General features: G+C 37.6%; 1 pseudogene; it reads right to left on the minus strand.

The window, feature by feature from the left end:
• Nucleotides 1-3,013: 3,013 nt before the first annotated feature.
• Nucleotides 3,014-14,729, minus strand: LOC149168933 (ABC transporter G family member 39-like; annotated as a pseudogene).
• Between the last annotated feature and the right edge of the window lie 3,723 nt (nucleotides 14,730-18,452).

The raw sequence follows: 18,452 nt of genomic DNA on the forward strand, positions 1-18,452 counted from the left end.
ATCAGATTATGTTGGTTTTGTAACATCTCTCTTGATGTATTTTATCAATTGATTAGCACCGAATAACTCCTCCATGCTGTCCTTCAGTCAATGAAATTAGATTTGCCTTCCAAGGCATACTCCAGCCTCAGCTCGTTGAAGGTCGTATTCTCCTCTCTTAAGAGATCTTACTACACTGAACTGCAAATTTTAACTTTCTCATAAACAAATTCGAAATTCCTGCTCTAATGTGAATCCTGCTATGATATGATGTAGAAATTATGGTGTAGAATTGCAACTGCTCATGAAGTTTTTTCAAAATCATAAGACACAAACCTACTCTACTGCTCTATGGAAGTTAATTCACAATTTAGAACAAAAAATTCAGACATGCAGTAACAAATAAAACACATGCACATAATATTTTCACTGGGGAATTCAATCTGCTAAACACTCCAATGCCTTCTTGCATCAATCTGATGAATATAGATGTATTAAAATTTCTTTACTCAACTGTGCACAACCTGTAAGTGAATAACCTATCTCTTTGCTCACTAAGAAGCCCAAACCCAAACTTTGTCAATTTCTGCCTCTACTTGAGCCCCTATTTCCTTGTGCAATTCCTTGAGAAATTAGGCCCCTATTATTTAGTATTTTTTCCAAAATGGATTACGTAATTCCTAAGATTGATCATGTGACTGCATGCAACACCTATACGCTCAAGACTAGTCTACAACTAATGTTACACTGCCTTGGAATCTCCACTATAGCCGAGGAACTTGAATATTTTGCATGCAATAGATATTTTGGGTTGATTGATAAATTACCTAGATGATCATTGCATTTCACTAAAGTCCCACTGCACAACTAGCCTTCCACAATTTCCTCCAACAATTAGAACTGGTTTAACTGAAAACAACTTGAGGTACTTGACTTTGATTGCTACAAATTAGCAATGAGACAAGTTTAACTGAATTGTAACTCCTCCAACTCGAATTTATTGAGTAAAATGGGTGACAGAAGCTATGTCATACAAGTTAATTGCATCCAAGTTGTCCGCTGATGTGGAAATTCAAGTTTTCTCAATTTAATCAAGGCAAAATCAAATTGAGAATTTCTTGCCGCATTTTTCAACCATCCTTCAGGTGAATCTAATCCATGTTGCCAATCCACCACAACAATGTGCTAATAACAACAAGCAACGAACATAAGTAGTGTTCAAAATAAATAAAACAGTCAAAAAACACATATTAAATCATAATTGATGGAGACCCCAGAAAGTACTCCAACTATGTTACCACCTATCCACATTCATCAAAAGTGACTCCATTGCTTCTCTCACGATGCACACCTCCGTTGTCGGCCTTCAACGCCCTAAATCCCATTAGTTGTTGTCACCCTGCATCGCTCTACTTCTCAAAGAACCTATCAATAGCGTAAAGACGGAACCCTAATCCTTTACCTTTTTTACTAGTGCTTCATATTTAAAATTTTAAGACAGATTTATTTTGTCTTAAAAAATTGTCTTAAAATTCCCCATTGTGTAGTAGTGTCGAATGCAACGACATACAAGTTATCTCTAGTCGTATCAACAAAGATCAAAGGGAAAAAAGAGTAATTAATGTCTCAGAAATATTTCCACGAAAAGTTTTCACGTTCTCCAGAGTGAGGTACCCCATAAAACGAAGAGCCCAACAAGTTGTTGTCTTTATATAAGATAACATGAATGGAAACTGAAATAGCAGAGTGAGTTGGCTACCCCCATAAAACGAAGAGCCCAACAAGTCGTTGTCTTTATATAAGGTACCCCCATAAAACGAAGAGCCCAACAAGTTGTTGTCTTTATATAAGATAACATGAATGGAAACTGAAATAGCAGAGTGAGTTAGCTACCCCCATAAAACGAAGAGCACGACAAGTCATTGTCTTTATATAAAATAACATCAATGGAAACTGAAATAGCAGAGTTGGTATACGCACCATATAATAGTAATAGTAACTGCAAGTTGGTGGACTTAGGGTGCATTGTGAAAGTCAATTTTGTAGTTGTTATATAATATTTTCTTAAATTGATATGTTTTTGTCTTGATTGTTAATTGTCTTAAATGAGTTTCGTGTTAATAAATATAAAGTTTTGTCTTAAAATAATTTTGTCTTAAACTATTTTTGTCTTAAATATAAAGTTGTCATAAAAAAATTTGTGGTCTTAAAATATTTTTGTCTTATAAAGTTTTGTCTTAAAATACTTTTGCCTTAAACCGTTTTTGTCTTAAATTTAAAATTTTGTCTAAAAATGTATTTGTCTTAAATTGTTTTTGTCTTAAATATAATTTTTTTTCTTAAAATAGTTGTCTCAAACTACTTTTATCTTAAATTTTATATTTAAGACAATTCCATTGATATTAAATTTTAATGTAAAAGAATTAAAATAAAAAATGACTTTTTAACACACAAGATTTTTAAGAAATGTCTTAAAAATTCCCTTGGTGTATGTAATAGTGATCCTATATGCAGATCTTGGTGTATGTAATAGTGATCCTATATGCAGATATTGGTGTAATCGTGATCCTATAGGCAGGTTTTGAAATTTGAATAAGAAAAGTGATTTCAAAGATTTTGAAATGATTTTTTAGAATTTTAAATATTTTCCAAAATTTACAGTGGAGTTGAGTTGAACACCAAATTATTAAGTTAAGAGAAATATATAGAAAGTTAATTATTCTGCCACGACAATTATTTGTCTATCATTACTAGACCCACTAAGTAATATTTGTCTATCATTACTGGACCCATTACGTTAAGAGTTATAATCAGAGAATTCATAATTTTGCCTTATAATTGGCAATACAATGCATCGGTCGCTTATCTACAACACTGGTTGACATTTTTCATCACCAGAAAAACAATAATATAATGTTTGCCATGCCATCTAGTGAAATTCAAAAGAATTATAATAACCATGAGTGCGAATACCGGAAAACAAAATATAATGTCTTTCCATCTCGTCTAGAAATTCAAAATATAATGTTAGTTTCTATCTCTTTTGTAAATTGAGGACCTTAATGCTGATGGCAAAGATTAGTGCAAACAAGACTGCGAATGACATCGTAGCAACCGCTACTGCTCTTATAAAATCGTGCCTATATCCAAAGTAGCTACTCAGAAATTTGTTCACCTCTTGTTTTGTAGCATCGGCCATCACCATTTCTCCTGAGTTATCCCCAAACTGAGACACTGTCAGTCCATATAGAGTCCATGCAAAAGGGGAACCCCAATAATACCATCTCCACCACACAGGAATCCGCTGCAACAGTCATAAGAAAAACCATCAACGTGAATAGGAGACAGTGACTTGATCCAACAGACATGGATTTTAGATTTAGATTATCTGAAGGTTTTGTGTCTTAAATTTAAATTTAATTTGGTTGTGGATTCAAGAATGACATTGTTTGAATTCAACAAGGAGTCCATTGTTTAAATTCACCGTCTGATTTAGAAAATATTCTCATAATCTGCCATCAAAATCACTAATCCACCAAAACCCAATAAATATAATATAAGTAGGCAGTAAATCTTACCCGGCTTGGAATTAAAAAACCATCCAGATTACAACGAGACATGAGGAGAGAACTCATGCTATGCTTGAATTCGTAGTTAGACCCACCGTCAGCATCCCATAATATTTGGTGTAAAAGAAATGTTGGGAATTTTTGATGGGGAAAATACCAAAAACCAAACATTCAAACACACACAGAGACAATGCTCTGTTTTACTTTACTCCAGGATCCTTTTGTGCACAGAAGACTTAAAAAAAATTCACTGAGAGACAGAGTATTTCACCACCATAAAACATTCTATTCATTAAAACAAAAAAAGACATTCACTCTGTCTTCATATGAGAATTTACACTGCTGGAAAATTCCCAATAACATTTACTGCTGTAAAACCTCCATTCACATTTACTGGTGTAAAACACTTTTACATACTGCTGTAAAAACAAAACTTACAGAGTTACAAAAAAAACGCTCCACCACTTTCTTTATGCACTGCTTGTGCAAAAACCACACATGGTTTTTCGTTACTCCAAAAATTACATCACCTGGTTCTTGTCTTTTTACACACTGCTGTGTATTTTTCTTTTTACTGCGCCATCATTCTTTTTCACTGCTGTGAAGAATAATTTTTTTCTTCCCGTGTGCAACACTTACAAAAAAAAAGTCAACACTCAAAACATAAAAGACTTATTACATACGTTTTTTTTACATTCAATACATGCCGTATGTAAATATAAAAAAATATTAAAACATGCCCATATCCCATACGAAACTTAATTAATGAGCATATGCGCCCATACCTCCATAAAAAAAAGATTTACGTGCAATATATGAAAACTTCAATATACTACCTACCACTATGACATTTCATTAATTAAACGTATGGTCAACAAAACTTTGATTTACTCCACGCTATGAATTTAATGTTTGTCGTATGCAGGTTTGGAGCAGCTTCGGGCAATCAACGGTTGAAGAAGGTGGAGCACATCCGACGGTGGAGGGCAATATCGGAAGACCAACAAGTGCTGAACATTAACCCCCGAGAAAATGACGTTGCATTACGTCAGGGCTGAACCACGTGTTGGCTCCACATTTTCTCGGGCCCTTGTGTACGAAAACCATTCTCTGCAGGTAGGCGGTCCGAGAAATCTTTAAACCGGGTTTGTGGTTTTTGCTGGCGGTTTTGGGGAGCGTACGGCTACATTGAAATTAGATTTCAACACTCCCCTTTAATTTCAACAGCTGGGCATTCGGTCATACCTAGACACTTCCTTAAAAATTCAAAGCTTCTCTGATCCAGCGGCTTTGTCAAGATGTCCGCAACCTGTTCTTGAGTCCTGCAATGTTCCAAGACAATTTCTCCATTGTTCACCAATTCTCTGATGTAGTGAAACCTTGTATCAATGTGTTTCGTTCTCTTATGAAACACTGAATTCTTTGACAATGCAATAGCTGAGCTATTGTCACAAAAAATCACTGTCGCTTTTGCCTGCTCTTGGCCTAAGCTTCTCAACATTCTTCTCATCCACACTGCCTGACATGCTGCTGCTGTAGCTGCCACATATTCAGCCTCTGCTGTAGACAATGCTACAATGGACTGCTTCTTAGAAGCCCATGAAATGACTCCTGAACCCATATGAAAAACATAACCGGAAGTGCTCTTCCGATCATCTACACTTCCAGCGCAATCGCTATCAGTGTAACCAACCAAATCTGAATGTTCTGAGGCATGATATAGAATTCCAAACATTTTAGTGCCTTTGACATACCTCAAAATTCTCTTTGCTGCCTGCCAATGTGCCTCCTTTGGCCTCTCCATGAACCTGGAAATTAAACTAACAGCATACATTAAATCAGGCCTAGTTGCTGTTAAATACATAAGGCTGCCAACAATACTTTTATACAAGCCAGAATTAAAATCCTTGTTGCTGTCCTCTCTGCTGAGCTTTAATCCCACCACTGTGGGAGTGATTGCTGCCTTGCATTCTTCCATCTTAAATCTGCCTAAAACTTGATTTACATATTTTGCTTGAGATATGAAAATTCCTTTTTCATTTTGCTCTACTTCTATGCCTAAGAAGTATCTCAAGAAACCCATATCAGTCATTTCAAATTCATCCTTCATGACTGATTTAAAATTCTTAATGAGCTGATCATCATTACCTGTGAAAATCACATCATCAACATACAAGACAACAATTAAAATCTTACCATCCTTTTCCTTGATGTATACTGTGGGTTCTCCTTCACATTTATCAAATTCATTCTTCAATAGATATGAATCTATCCTGCTGTACCATGCTCTTGGCGCTTGCTTCAGCCCATAAAGAGCCTTCTTCAATTTGCACACTTTGTGCTCTTCACCTTTCTTCTCATATCCGAGAGGCTGTTCTACATAGACCTCTTCCATTAACACTCCATTTAGGAATGCTGATTTCACATCCATTTGGTAGACTTTCCATTTGTTTTGAGCTGCTATGGACAGCACTGCTCTCACGGTTTCCATTCTTGCAACCGGTGCGAAAGTCTCCTCATAATCTCTCCCATACTGCTGCTTGTAGCCTTTGACAACCAGCCTTGCCTTGTGCCTTTCAATCTTGCCTTCAGCATTGCTCTTGGTCTTGTAGACCCATTTCACACCAATGACTTCTTTGCCTTTTGGTAACTCAACCAAATCCCATGTTTTGTTTCTCTCTATGGCATTCATCTCCTCATCCATAGCTTCTATCCATTTCCTATCTTTGATTGCATCCTCGAAATGAATGGGATCATCAACATGACAATACAAGGCAAATAAGGAATTCATTCCTTCATCATAAATTTCACTTAGATTTCTAAACTTCTTACCTCGTTCACTTGGTGTGCAAGTGCTTGAGGATGCACTTGAATTTCCTCCTTGTGGTGTGCTTGGAGAAGCACTCTCATTGATCCTCAATGGTGTACCTTGCTGTCCTTGTGTTGTCCTCAATGGTGTCCCTTGCTGTCCTTGTGTTGGCGCTGCTGTTTGGGGATGTATTTCAGCCACCTCCTCATCATCTTCATCATGAGACAAACAGTTTTTGACATTCACTGTTTTCTCTATGCTTCCATCCCAAGCTTCCTCTTCAATGAATTGAACATCCCTGCTGACAAAGAACTTCTTGGTAGATGGAATGTACAGCCTGTAGGCTTTGGATTCATCACTGTATCCAATGAAGATGCATTTCTCCCCTTTGCTGTCCAACTTCCTCCTTAGCTGATCTGGTATGTGTGCATAGGCCACACATCCAAAAACTCTCATGTGGGTGACTCCTTGCTTTCTCCCACCCCATGCCTCTTCTGGCACCTTGTTCATGACTGCTTTTGTAGGACACCTGTTCAATATATAAACTACACAATGTACAGCTTTAGCCCAATACTCATTTGGCAAATGCTTTGCCTTCAACATGCTCCTCGCCATATCCATGATGGTCCTGTTCTTTCTTTCAGCAACTCCATTTTGCTGTGGGGTGTACCGAGTTGTAAACTGTTTATGAATTCCATTTTCTCTACAGAATCTTAGGAATTCCTTGGAGATATACTCACCTCCTCTATCAGTTCTCAAAACTTTAATGTGCAGCCCACTTTGGTTTTCAACAAATGCCTTGAAGTTTTGGAATTTCTCAAACACTTCATTTTTGTTTTTAAGGAAATATATCCAAGTCTTTCTTGTACAGTCATCAATGAATGTTAGGAAATATTGGCTGCCAGCTAATGATGGAGCTTGCATTGGCCCACACAAATCTGAGTGGATAATCTCTAAGGGTGTCTTTGCCCTTATGCTTTTCCCTGATGGAAAACTTTCTCTGTGTTGTTTTCCCAAAATGCAGCCTTCACATAGGCTGTCCGGTTTCTCTATCAATGGTAATCCTCTTACCATTCCTTTTCTGCTCAATAAGTTTAGACCTCCAAAATTTAGATGCCCAAATCTCAAGTGCCACAACCAATTTTCATCCTTTGGCACGCTTTGGAAGGCCTCTTGGGTGACTGCTGCAATTTCATTTTTGTTTTTCAAATCTGCCCTTATCCTGAGAGGGAACATCCTGTTCCTTGTCATCTTCACTTCAGCAATGCATCTTTTGCTGGGTGGTATATCCATGATGGTGCACACATCATTTTTAAAGAAAACATTGTAGCCCTTATGGACAAGTTGTCCAATACTCAAGAGATTACATCTCATTCCGGGGACATAGTATACATCTGCTATGGTTTTCCTTTCTCCTTGCTTTGAAAGTATTTTTATTTCTCCTCTTCCCATAACAGACACCTTACTATCAGTTCCTAGTGTGACTTCTGATTTCACATTTTTATCTAGGGCAGAAAAGAAGGCTATGTTTCCGGTCATATGGTTGCTGCAACCTGAGTCTAAAAACCATATGTCCTCACTATGTGTTTCAGCCATGTTACAAGCTAACAGGACATTTTCTTGACTGCTGTTTTCTCTTGTAACATTTGCATTTTGTCTGCTGTTCATATCATGCTGTTTCTTTCTACAATCACTAGCATAATGTCCATACTTTTTGCAATAATAGCATTGAACATTAGATTTATCATACCTTTGTCCTTGAGCATGATGTTGTCCTCCTTGTTGGCTGCTGCCTTGGCCTTGGTTCTGATTTGGATTGTTGCCTCTTCCTTGTGCATTTGATGAGTTGTTCCTTCCACCTCTATTCTGGCTTCTGCCTCTTCCTCTTTTGTTTCCTCTGCCTCTTCCAAAGGACATCTGGGTCTTAAAGGCTTGCTCAAGAGATGAGTTTTCATTCTTACTCAACCTCTGTTCATGTGTTATCAGTGATGCATGTAGCTCATCAACTGAATAGCTTGAGAGATCCTTTGTCTCTTCAATGGTGGTGACTATGGCATCAAACCTTGAGGGTAAGACCCTCAATATTTTCTCCACAATTCTTCTGTCTTCAATGGTTTCTCCATGAGTTCTCATTTGTGTGATTACACCAATCACATGAGTGAAGAATGAGTCAATGTTATCTGACTCCTTCATGTTCAGGTTCTCAAAATCCTTTCTCAGCAATTGTAGTTTTGCTGTCTTCACTCTCTCCATGCCTTGATAGGCTGTCTTAAGGGTTTGCCATGCTTCATTGGCTGTCTTAGCTGCTGCTAACCTTGGAAACATACTCTGGTCTACTGCTAGATACAACAACACACGGGCTTTTGAATCCTTCTTCCTATTGTTCTTCAGCAGATCCTTCTCTCCCTGAGTTAATGCATTGAACTCAGTTTCATCTGCTGGTTCTTCAAAACCTTCTTCAACTATTTCCCATAAATCTTGGGAAGCAAGCAGAGCTGTCATAGTTATTGACCAGTAGTCATAGTTCTTCCCATTAAACTGTGGGAGCTGGGTGTTAAACAAACCCATACCAGTGCTTGTGCTGGCCATTCCTTGACTGTGTATTTAAAACACTGACTGTCTCTTCAATAACAAACAAGATAGCTATGAAGAATACCTGAATCCTTTGTTGTCTGAGTCTTCTGTCTGCCTGAGAAGTTTTGCTGCAGCAACAACCTTCTCCCTTCAGCTTCTTTAACTTTTTTAAGGAGCCTAAGCCTGCTTTGATACCACTGTTGGGAATTTTTGATGGGGAAAATACCAAAAACCAAACATTCAAACACACACAGAGACAATGCTCTGTTTTACTTTACTCCAGGATCCTTTTGTGCACAGAAGACTTAAAAAAAATTCACTGAGAGACAGAGTATTTCACCACCATAAAATATTCTATTCATTAAAACAAAAAAGACATTCACTCTGTCTTCATATGAGAATTTACACTGCTGGAAAATTCCCAATAACATTTACTGCTGTAAAACCTCCATTCACATTTACTGGTGTAAAACACTTTTACATACTGCTGTAAAAACAAAACTTACAGAGTTACAAAAAAAACGCTCCACCACTTTCTTTATGCACTGCTTGTGCAAAAACCACACATGGTTTTTCGTTACTCCAAAAATTACATCACCTGGTTCTTGTCTTTTTACACACTGCTGTGTATTTTTCTTTTTACTGCGCCATCATTCTTTTTCACTGCTGTGAAGAATAATTTCTTTTCCTCCCGTGTGCAACACTTACAAAAAAAAAGTCAACACTCAAAACATAAAAGACTTATTACATACGTTTTTTTTACATTCAATACATGCCGTATGTAAATATAAAAAAATATTAAAACATGCCCATATCCCATACGAAACTTAATTAATGAGCATATGCGCCCATACCTCCATAAAAAAAGATTTACGTGCAATATATGAAAACTTCAATATACTACCTACCACTATGACATTTCATTAATTAAACGTATGGTCAACAAAACTTTGATTTACTCCACGCTATGAATTTAATGTTTGTCGTATGCAGGTTTGGAGCAGCTTCGGGCAATCAACGGTTGAAGAAGGTGGAGCACATCCGACGGTGGAGGGCAATATCGGAAGACCAACAAGTGCTGAACATTAACCCCCGAGAAAATGACGTTGCGTTACGTCAGGGCTGAACCACGTGTTGGCTCCACATTTTCTCGGGCCCTTGTGTACGAAAACCATTCTCTGCAGGTAGGCGGTCCGAGAAATCTTTAAACCGGGTTTGTGGTTTTTGCTGGCGGTTTTGGGGAGCGTACGGCTACTTTGAAATTAGATTTCAACAAGAACGTGGAGAACATCATAAAAAAATACCGAAAGAATTTGGCCGCTGTCCACCCGAAGCCGATCAATGCGTAAACGATCAGACCATACACTACCGCTTGCACAAATATGTATGGTACTTCAATCAAAACCTGACCAACACAAACATAATTTCACCACGAGATAAATCATATTTTCCCAGAGATAAAAGCAAGGTGTGAATTTTACCAGAGATAAAACATTTTGAACGTGTTTGGGAAATTAAACAATTCGCTGGTATCTGTCAAATTTTCTAAATTCTACGATCTAAGTTACATTTTTCTAGGCATATCTGTTAAATATTGAAAGAGCCGCAAACATAGAGAAAAATCAAATCCCAAATGGATTAGTCAATAACAGTGAAATAAGTACATTATATAGGAGACATGATTAATAAATTACTGAACTGAAATTTAAGTATGACACCCGGATTGACTTTTACTTTCTCCAACAATATCGAATTAAAGGAACGTTTATCTGTGTAAATGTCAAATTCAAATAATAACAAAGTGCGTGAAAGAGTGTTTACCTGAGCAAGGGCATAGGGCAGAGGGGAGTACATTCCCGCTGCCTTTTCTCTGTAGAAGACTGTTCTTTCGACATGGACCGCTGGTAGTACTGAGACAGCATTGCTGAAATCTAGGAATAGAATTGCGGCGAACATGGATCCCATTGCATTCAATATATCTCGCTGCCTGTGTCTGGAAAAAAATTACAACAACCCATACATAACAACAGAAATTAGGTTCATTAGAATTGATATTATTAAACTTTGTGCTCTCCAGTTATAAAATTAATGCTTACGTTTTCCGGCCCATTCTCCAGAAAGTGGTGCCAAAAAACAAAGCACAGGCCAAGGTGAAGAATAATCGAACGCTCTTGTATTGGGGATTTCGCCAATAAGACCAATGCTGCTTCTATTTAGAAGCCATGGTCTGAACTGCAAATGGTTGAGCGAATCGTCTTTCGAAGCTCAAATCCTTGGAGCCAGAAACAGGTTTCCTAATTTCCTGAATTAGAGCTTCATTAAGTCTGCACAGAAACTAATTCGATTATCTTTCTGCGGTCTTGAACTTTAAAAAAAAACTCATATAACTTGAATATATAATACAAATAATGGCCATAGCTGAACTATTCTAAGTTTTGGGAGTTTAGATTAATTTTGTGGATGATGAATAGATATTTGTTAAAATTACAAATTGAAGTGGTAAAAGTTGCATAATCCAAATGCAAATCAAAATACATGCTTAAAAACCAAAAACCACACTCTAATCTAAACATGGTCACACTGTCATCCAAGATTCTAAACGCCAATTCCAAAACAACCCCAAAACATAAAACAATTAGAAAATAATGAAACAAGAACTTACTGGTAGAGGGACGAATTTCTATAGATTTCGGCAAAATCAACTCCAAGCCGAATTGATGAAGTGACAGAGGTTACTTCCAACATCCATGTAGCAGGGTTGTAACCAGCTGTAATTTTCCGTGCACCTTCAATTGCCTCCAAGTAGTCCACAAGTGCTTGGAATTGGTGACCAAGAGGTCCAACGTAGATCATTTGTGCCCCTTGTTTCATCAATGCCAACTGCATTTCCGCAATAAGAAATGTAATTAACATGTTAATTCATTTCCAGTATATGAAAAAATGCCTAAAACTTAATATAAATCCTTTTAAAATGTGAATAAAATAAAATGAAAAATTGTGCCGTGTCCATGGTCTTATTAATATCATAAAAATACCTCGTCGAAGGCCTCGAATATATCAATGCTGGGTTGATGAATTGTGCAAAACACAGTTCGTCGAGTATCAACAGTGTTTCGAACTGTTCTCATAACAATGGCTGCAGCTCTTACATCCAGTCCGGATGTTGGTTCGTCCATGAAAATTATTGAAGGATTTGCTACCAGTTCAACTGCTATTGTCAATCTCTTTTTTTGTTCCGTAGATTGTCCATTTACTCCAGGGAGTCCCACCAGATCACCACTTAAATTATTCAACTCTACAAGTTCCATTACTTCATTCACAAACATCTACGTACACAGAAATACGGTTCATAATCATGAACAAACTTAATTAATTGACCCAAACTTATGTGGAATTGTTAAATACTAAAACACCTTTCTTGTATCAGAATCGACTTCCTCGCCAAGTCGAAGCCAAGCAGAGTAAACGTGGGATTCATGAACTGTAACATATGGTGAATGAATATCAGTTTGTTCCGCAGTAACCAGAAATCCTCGCAAAAGTTTCCCGTTTCTTGGGATATCCAGAGATAGTAATGGATCCTTCTATGTATCCTCCAGTTTTCCTTCCTGCAAGAACGTCCATCAGTGTGGTTTTCCCGGCGCCACTTTCTCCGACTAACGCAGTGAGTATTCCAGGCCTGAATGATCCACTCACGTCCCGCAATAACTGAAGTCTGTGTTCCGTGTCTCCTTGCCTCTTCATTTCCTATATTGTTCATACCAGTAATAATTGCTTGGAGAGAAGTCAAAATAGGCTTCTACTTAGCATGAAGTTAGTGTAGTAATAATTGCTTCGAGAACATACTGCAGGCATATCTACATAGTAGTTGACATTGTGGAACGCCTATGACAACGGTTGGAAAGGTAAAATCACCCCCTACTTTTCACCGTCGGTCCTGCCTGACGCTGTTCCTTCGTACTTTCAATGCCCACGTTTCAAAATTGTTGGCAAGTTGATCTTCATTATAAAATAATATGAATAGAAAGATTTTATAATGAAAATAATAGGAATGGAAAGTCCTCTTTATCGTGATTTGTGAATTTTTAATTTTGGAATTTAACGGAAAATTGATTGGCTCTGGTTTTTTATTTTGAGAATATTCTGAAACTAAAAAAATATTAGCTAGATTTCACATATTACCAAAATTTAGAATTGAATTAAAATTATTCAGCTGATGCAAATAATGAAGAAGGTTACCAGACGATTGGTTTTCATGATGACGCTCAGTCGACAACGAAATTGATCTGTTTGCTAGAAGGATTTGCGTTTCCTGTCCTTCATCTTTTTCTAACTCATCTTCAATAACTATTGCGCGCAGAATTTCAATGGCTACAACGAAATATATCGAAAAGGTTAGTTGTCTGTAAAATTGGAGAATAGTAAAGCACATTAAAGGTTTTGAACTTTTATTTGGAATGAACGAAGTTGAATATAACGTACGGCTCAGGTACCGCAATGCTAGTGTGGAGAGGACATTAAACATAACAGCCAACCCCGCGAGCGCTGCCGTCCCAATCCAATACCAGTTCTTATTGGTAAAAAGGCCAAGTGATTGCAAGAATTTCATTCCAATATAGTTGTTTGGCTGCATCAAGAACATAGCACAAATTAAATGATTTTTTTTTATCGAGCAAAGAGATTTGCTTCTGGTAAAGGTGTTGCATAAAATAATATCAGAACAAAATAATATCGGACCTCCTGCCACCATGTTGCCAGGAACTCGTTCACTGCAACAGCGTTTTGAACGTAGGAAAGAGTGGACGACTAGTAAGCCCGACCTGTCGGGAATTTCTGGTTATTCCAAACAGAATACAGTGGAAAAATCCTCTGTTTCCACTGTTCAGAATTTTCTGATAAATTCCGAAACAACAAAAATATGAAGAGAGAGCAATACTCTGTTTTCTGATAATTCAAAAACACAAAACCGAGCATAAAATAATACTCTACTTTGCCTCAGGATCACAAACTGATCAAAATAACATTCTGGTTTTGACACAGGAAAATACTCTGTTTTTAACTCAGAAAAACAGAAAAATTCGTTTGCTGGAAACGGTGTTTCAGCAACACAGTTTTTTTTCTCAGTTGCTGAAACAGGTGTTTCAGCAACGGTGTTTCAGCAACGTAAAAAATTTTCAGTTGCTGTTCGTGGTGTTTCAGCAACAGGAAATTTTGACGTCAAGTATTTTTTGAGTTACGAGCTGTTTCAGCAACTAAAAATTTTGACGAAATAACTTTTGGTGAAACAGAAACGCACAGAAAGAAATTTCTATTTATGAAAATAAACTAACACATAAAACTAAGTCTTCCTCACGTAGAGGGATCTTCCTAACAGATTACAACAGGAACACTTCAGTTCCAGAAAACATTTATCTCAGAAAATTTCAGCACTGCTGTGCAATATAAAAAACTTACAAAACTGCACTTCTGTGCATTTCACTGTTCTGGAAATATTTTTCTTCACGCTGCTGCGTGCTCTCATCCGCTCTCTATCTCTCTCATATATTTTCTACTTCTGTTTCTGTTTCTATTTATAGTGCGGGAAAGGTTCTTCACCGCCTTAACTTGCTGATAAAGTTTCTGCTGTTCATAATTAACAGATTTGATTTCTTGCTGTATTTCTTGAGTCGGTTGTGCTGAAACCCAAGACTGATAAATGCTGTTACGGCTCGAGGCTGGTTCTTATCTCTTTCAGCCGTCTGCTCATTAATACGCTTGCTGAAAAGTAACGGTGTGGCGCTGGATCTAATCTTCTTCATTCAGGCAACACAAAATTAATTAAAGAGTGAAAAGATGGTAATAGCGGTGATTTAACAGATCGGGGAAAAAAATGTGGGGCGCCGGATAAAGACAAATGAATAAAGTAAAATAGCCGCTGCTGCACAGCAGTTGGAATTAATATTCCAACTCTCCCCTTTTAATTTCAACTGCTGGGTTATCAGTCATACCCAGAAGTTTCCTTAAAAACTCAAAACTTTTCTGATCCAATGGCTTTGTCAGAATATCTGCAACCTGTTCCTGAGTCCTGCAATGTTGTAAAATGATTTCTCCATTGTTCACCAATTCTCTGATATAGTGAAACTTTGTGTCTATGTGTTTTGTTCTCTTGTGGAATACAGAGTTCTTGGATAATGCAATAGCTGAGCTATTGTCACAAAAAATAACTGTTGCTGTTGCCTGCTCCTGACATAGACTTCTCAACATTCTCCTCATCCAAACCGCTTGACATGCTGCTGCTGTAGCTGCCACATACTCTGCTTCTGTTGTAGACAATGCCACAATTGGCTGTTTCTTGGAAGCCCATGAAATGGCTCCTGAACCTATGTGAAAAATGTAACCAGATGTGCTTTTCCGGTCATCTACACTTCCAGCCCAATCACTATCTGTGTATCCAATTAAATCTGAACATTCTGAAACAGTATAAAATATGCCATACCTTTTTGTACCATTAACATACCTCCGAATTCTCTTTGCTGCCTGCCAATGTGTTTCTTTTGGCTTCTCCATGAATCTGGAAATTAAACTAACAGCATACATTATGTCTGGCCTAGTTGCAGTCAAATACATGAGGCTGCCAACTATTCTCTTGTACACACTAGGGTCAAAATCTTTGTTGCTGTCCTCTTTGCTGAGTTTCAATCCCATCACTGTGGGAGTAATTGCTGCCTTGCTGTCCTGCATGTTAAATCTGCTCAACACTTCATTTACATATTTTGCCTGTGAAATAAAAATTCCATTTTTATTTTGATCTACTTCTATTCCTAAGAAGTATCTCAGCAAACCCATGTCAGTCATCTCAAATTCTTCATTCATGACTGGTTTGAAATTTTCAATGAGGTAGTCATCATTACCTGTAAAAATCACATCATCAACATATAACACAACAATTAAAATTTTACAGTCTTTTTCTTTGATGTAAACAGTGGGTTCTCCCTCACACTTCTCAAATCCGTTCTCCAGTAGATAGGAATCTATCCTACTGTACCACGCTCTTGGTGCTTGCTTCAGCCCATAAAGAGCTTTCTTCAATCTGCAGACTTTGTGCTCTTGGCCTTTCTTCTCATAGCCTAGAGGTTGCTCAATGTAGACCTCTTCCTTTAATATTCCATTCAAGAATGCTGACTTCACGTCCATTTGGTAAACTTTCCATTTGTTTTGTGCTGCTATGGACAACACTGCTCTTACTGTTTCCATTCTTGCAACCGGTGCAAAAGTCTCCTCATAATCTCTCCCATATTGCTGCTTGTATCCCTTGACAACAAGTCTTGCCTTATGCCTTTCTATCTTTCCTTCAGCATTACTCTTGGTCTTGTAGACCCATTTAACTCCAATGACTTCTTTACCTTTTGGTAGATCAACTAAATCCCATGTCTTATTTCTTTCTATGGCATTCATTTCCTCATCCATAGCTTCTCTCCATTTCTTATCTTTAATTGCATCTTCGAAATGAACAGGGTCATCAACATGACAATACAAAGCAAACAAAGAATTCATTCCTTCTTCATAAATATCACTCAAACTTCTGAATTTCTTACCTCTTTCATTCGGTGTGCAAGTGCTTGTAGATGCACTTGAATTTCCTCCTTGTGGTGTGCTTGGAGAAGCACTCTCATTTCTCCTCAAGGGTGTCTCTTGCTGTTCTGTTGTTGGTGCTGTTGTTTGGGGATGTGTTTCAGCCAACTCTTCATCATCATCATCATGAGACAAACAGTTTTTAACATTAACTGTTTTCTCTATGCTTCCATCCCAAGCTTCTTCTTCAATAAATTGAACATCTCTGCTCACAAAAAACTTCTTGGTGGATGGGATATACAACCTGTAAGCTTTGGATTCTTCACTGTATCCAATGAAAATACATTTCTCCCCTTTGCTGTCCAATTTCTTCCTTAGCTGATCTGGAATGTGTGCATAAGCCACACAACCAAAAACTTTCATGTGGGAGACTCCTTGCTTTCTCCCACTCCATGCTTCTTCTGGCACTTTGTTCATCACTGCTTTTGTAGGACATCTATTCAAAATATATACTGCACAGTGTACAGCTTCAGCCCAATAATCATTTGGCAAATGCTTTGCCTTCAACATGCTCCTCGCCATATCCATGATTGTTCTGTTTTTCCTTTCAGCAACTCCATTTTGCTGCGGGGTGTACCTTGCTGTAAATTGCTTATGAATTCCATTTTCCCTGCAAAAACGTAAAAATTCTTTGGAGATATACTCACCTCCTCTGTCAGTTCTCAAAACCTTGATACGCAGCCCACTTTGATTTTCTACAAGTGCTTTGAAATTTTGAAATTTTTCAAACACTTCACTCTTATTCTTCAGAAAATAAACCCAAGTCTTTCTAGTAAAGTCATCAATAAATGTTAGAAAATATTGGCTACCTGCAAGTGATGGAGCTTGCATCGGTCCACATAAATCTGAGTGGACAATTTCTAAAGGTGTTTTTGCCCTTATGCTTTTCCCAGTTGGAAAACTTTCTCTGTGTTGTTTCCCCAATATACAACCTTCACAAAGGCTGTCTGGCTTTTCTATCAATGGTAATCCTCTTACCATTCCTTTTCTACTCAACAAATTAAGACCTCCAAAGTTAAGATGTCCAAACCTCAAATGCCACAACCAATTTTCATCCTTTGGTACGCTTTGGAGAGCCTCTTGTGTCACTGCTGCAACTACTTCTTTATTTTTCAGATCTGCCCTTATTCTGAGAGGGAACATCATGTTCCTTGTCATCTTCACTTCAGCAATACAACGTTTGCTGGGTAATCTGTCCATGATAGTGCATACATCATTCTTAAAGAAAACATTGTAACCCTTCTGAATAAGCTGTCCAATACTCAAGAGATTACACTTCATCCCAGGAACATAATAAACATCTGCTATGGTTTTTTTTTCACCTTTCTTTGTAAATATCTTAACTTCTCCTTTTCCCATAACAGAAATTTTACTATCAGTCCCAAGTGTGACTTGTGACTGCGCACTCTGATCTAAAGAAGAAAACAGGGCTATGTTTCCTGTCATATGGTTGCTGCAACCAGAATCTAGAAACCATATATCTTCACTGTTTGTCTCAGCCATATTACAAACTAGCAACACATTATCTTGACTGATATTTTCTCTAGTGATATTTGCATTAGATCTATTACTCATATCATGCTGTTTTTTCTTACATTCATTTGCATAGTGCCCATATTTTTTACAATAATAACATTGGACATTGGATTTTTCATACCTTTGTCCTTGAGCATGATGTTGTCCACTTTGCTGGCTGCTGCCATGGCCTTGGTTCTGATTTGGATTGCTGCCTCTTCCTTGAACGTTTGCTGGACTGTTTCTTCCGCCTCTGTATTGGCTTCTGCCTCTTCCTCTCTTGTTTCCTCTGCCTTGACTTCTTCCTCTTCCAAATGACATCTGGGTCTTGAAGGCTTGCTCTAGAGATGAGTTTTCATTTCTACTCAACCTCTGCTCATGAGTTATCAGTGATG

This window comes from Pinus tabuliformis, chromosome 4_2, assembly GCF_031772625.1.
Source record: "Pinus tabuliformis cultivar Carrire ecotype Pingquan chromosome 4_2, CPIR1, whole genome shotgun sequence".
NCBI lineage: Eukaryota > Viridiplantae > Streptophyta > Pinopsida > Pinales > Pinaceae > Pinus > Pinus tabuliformis.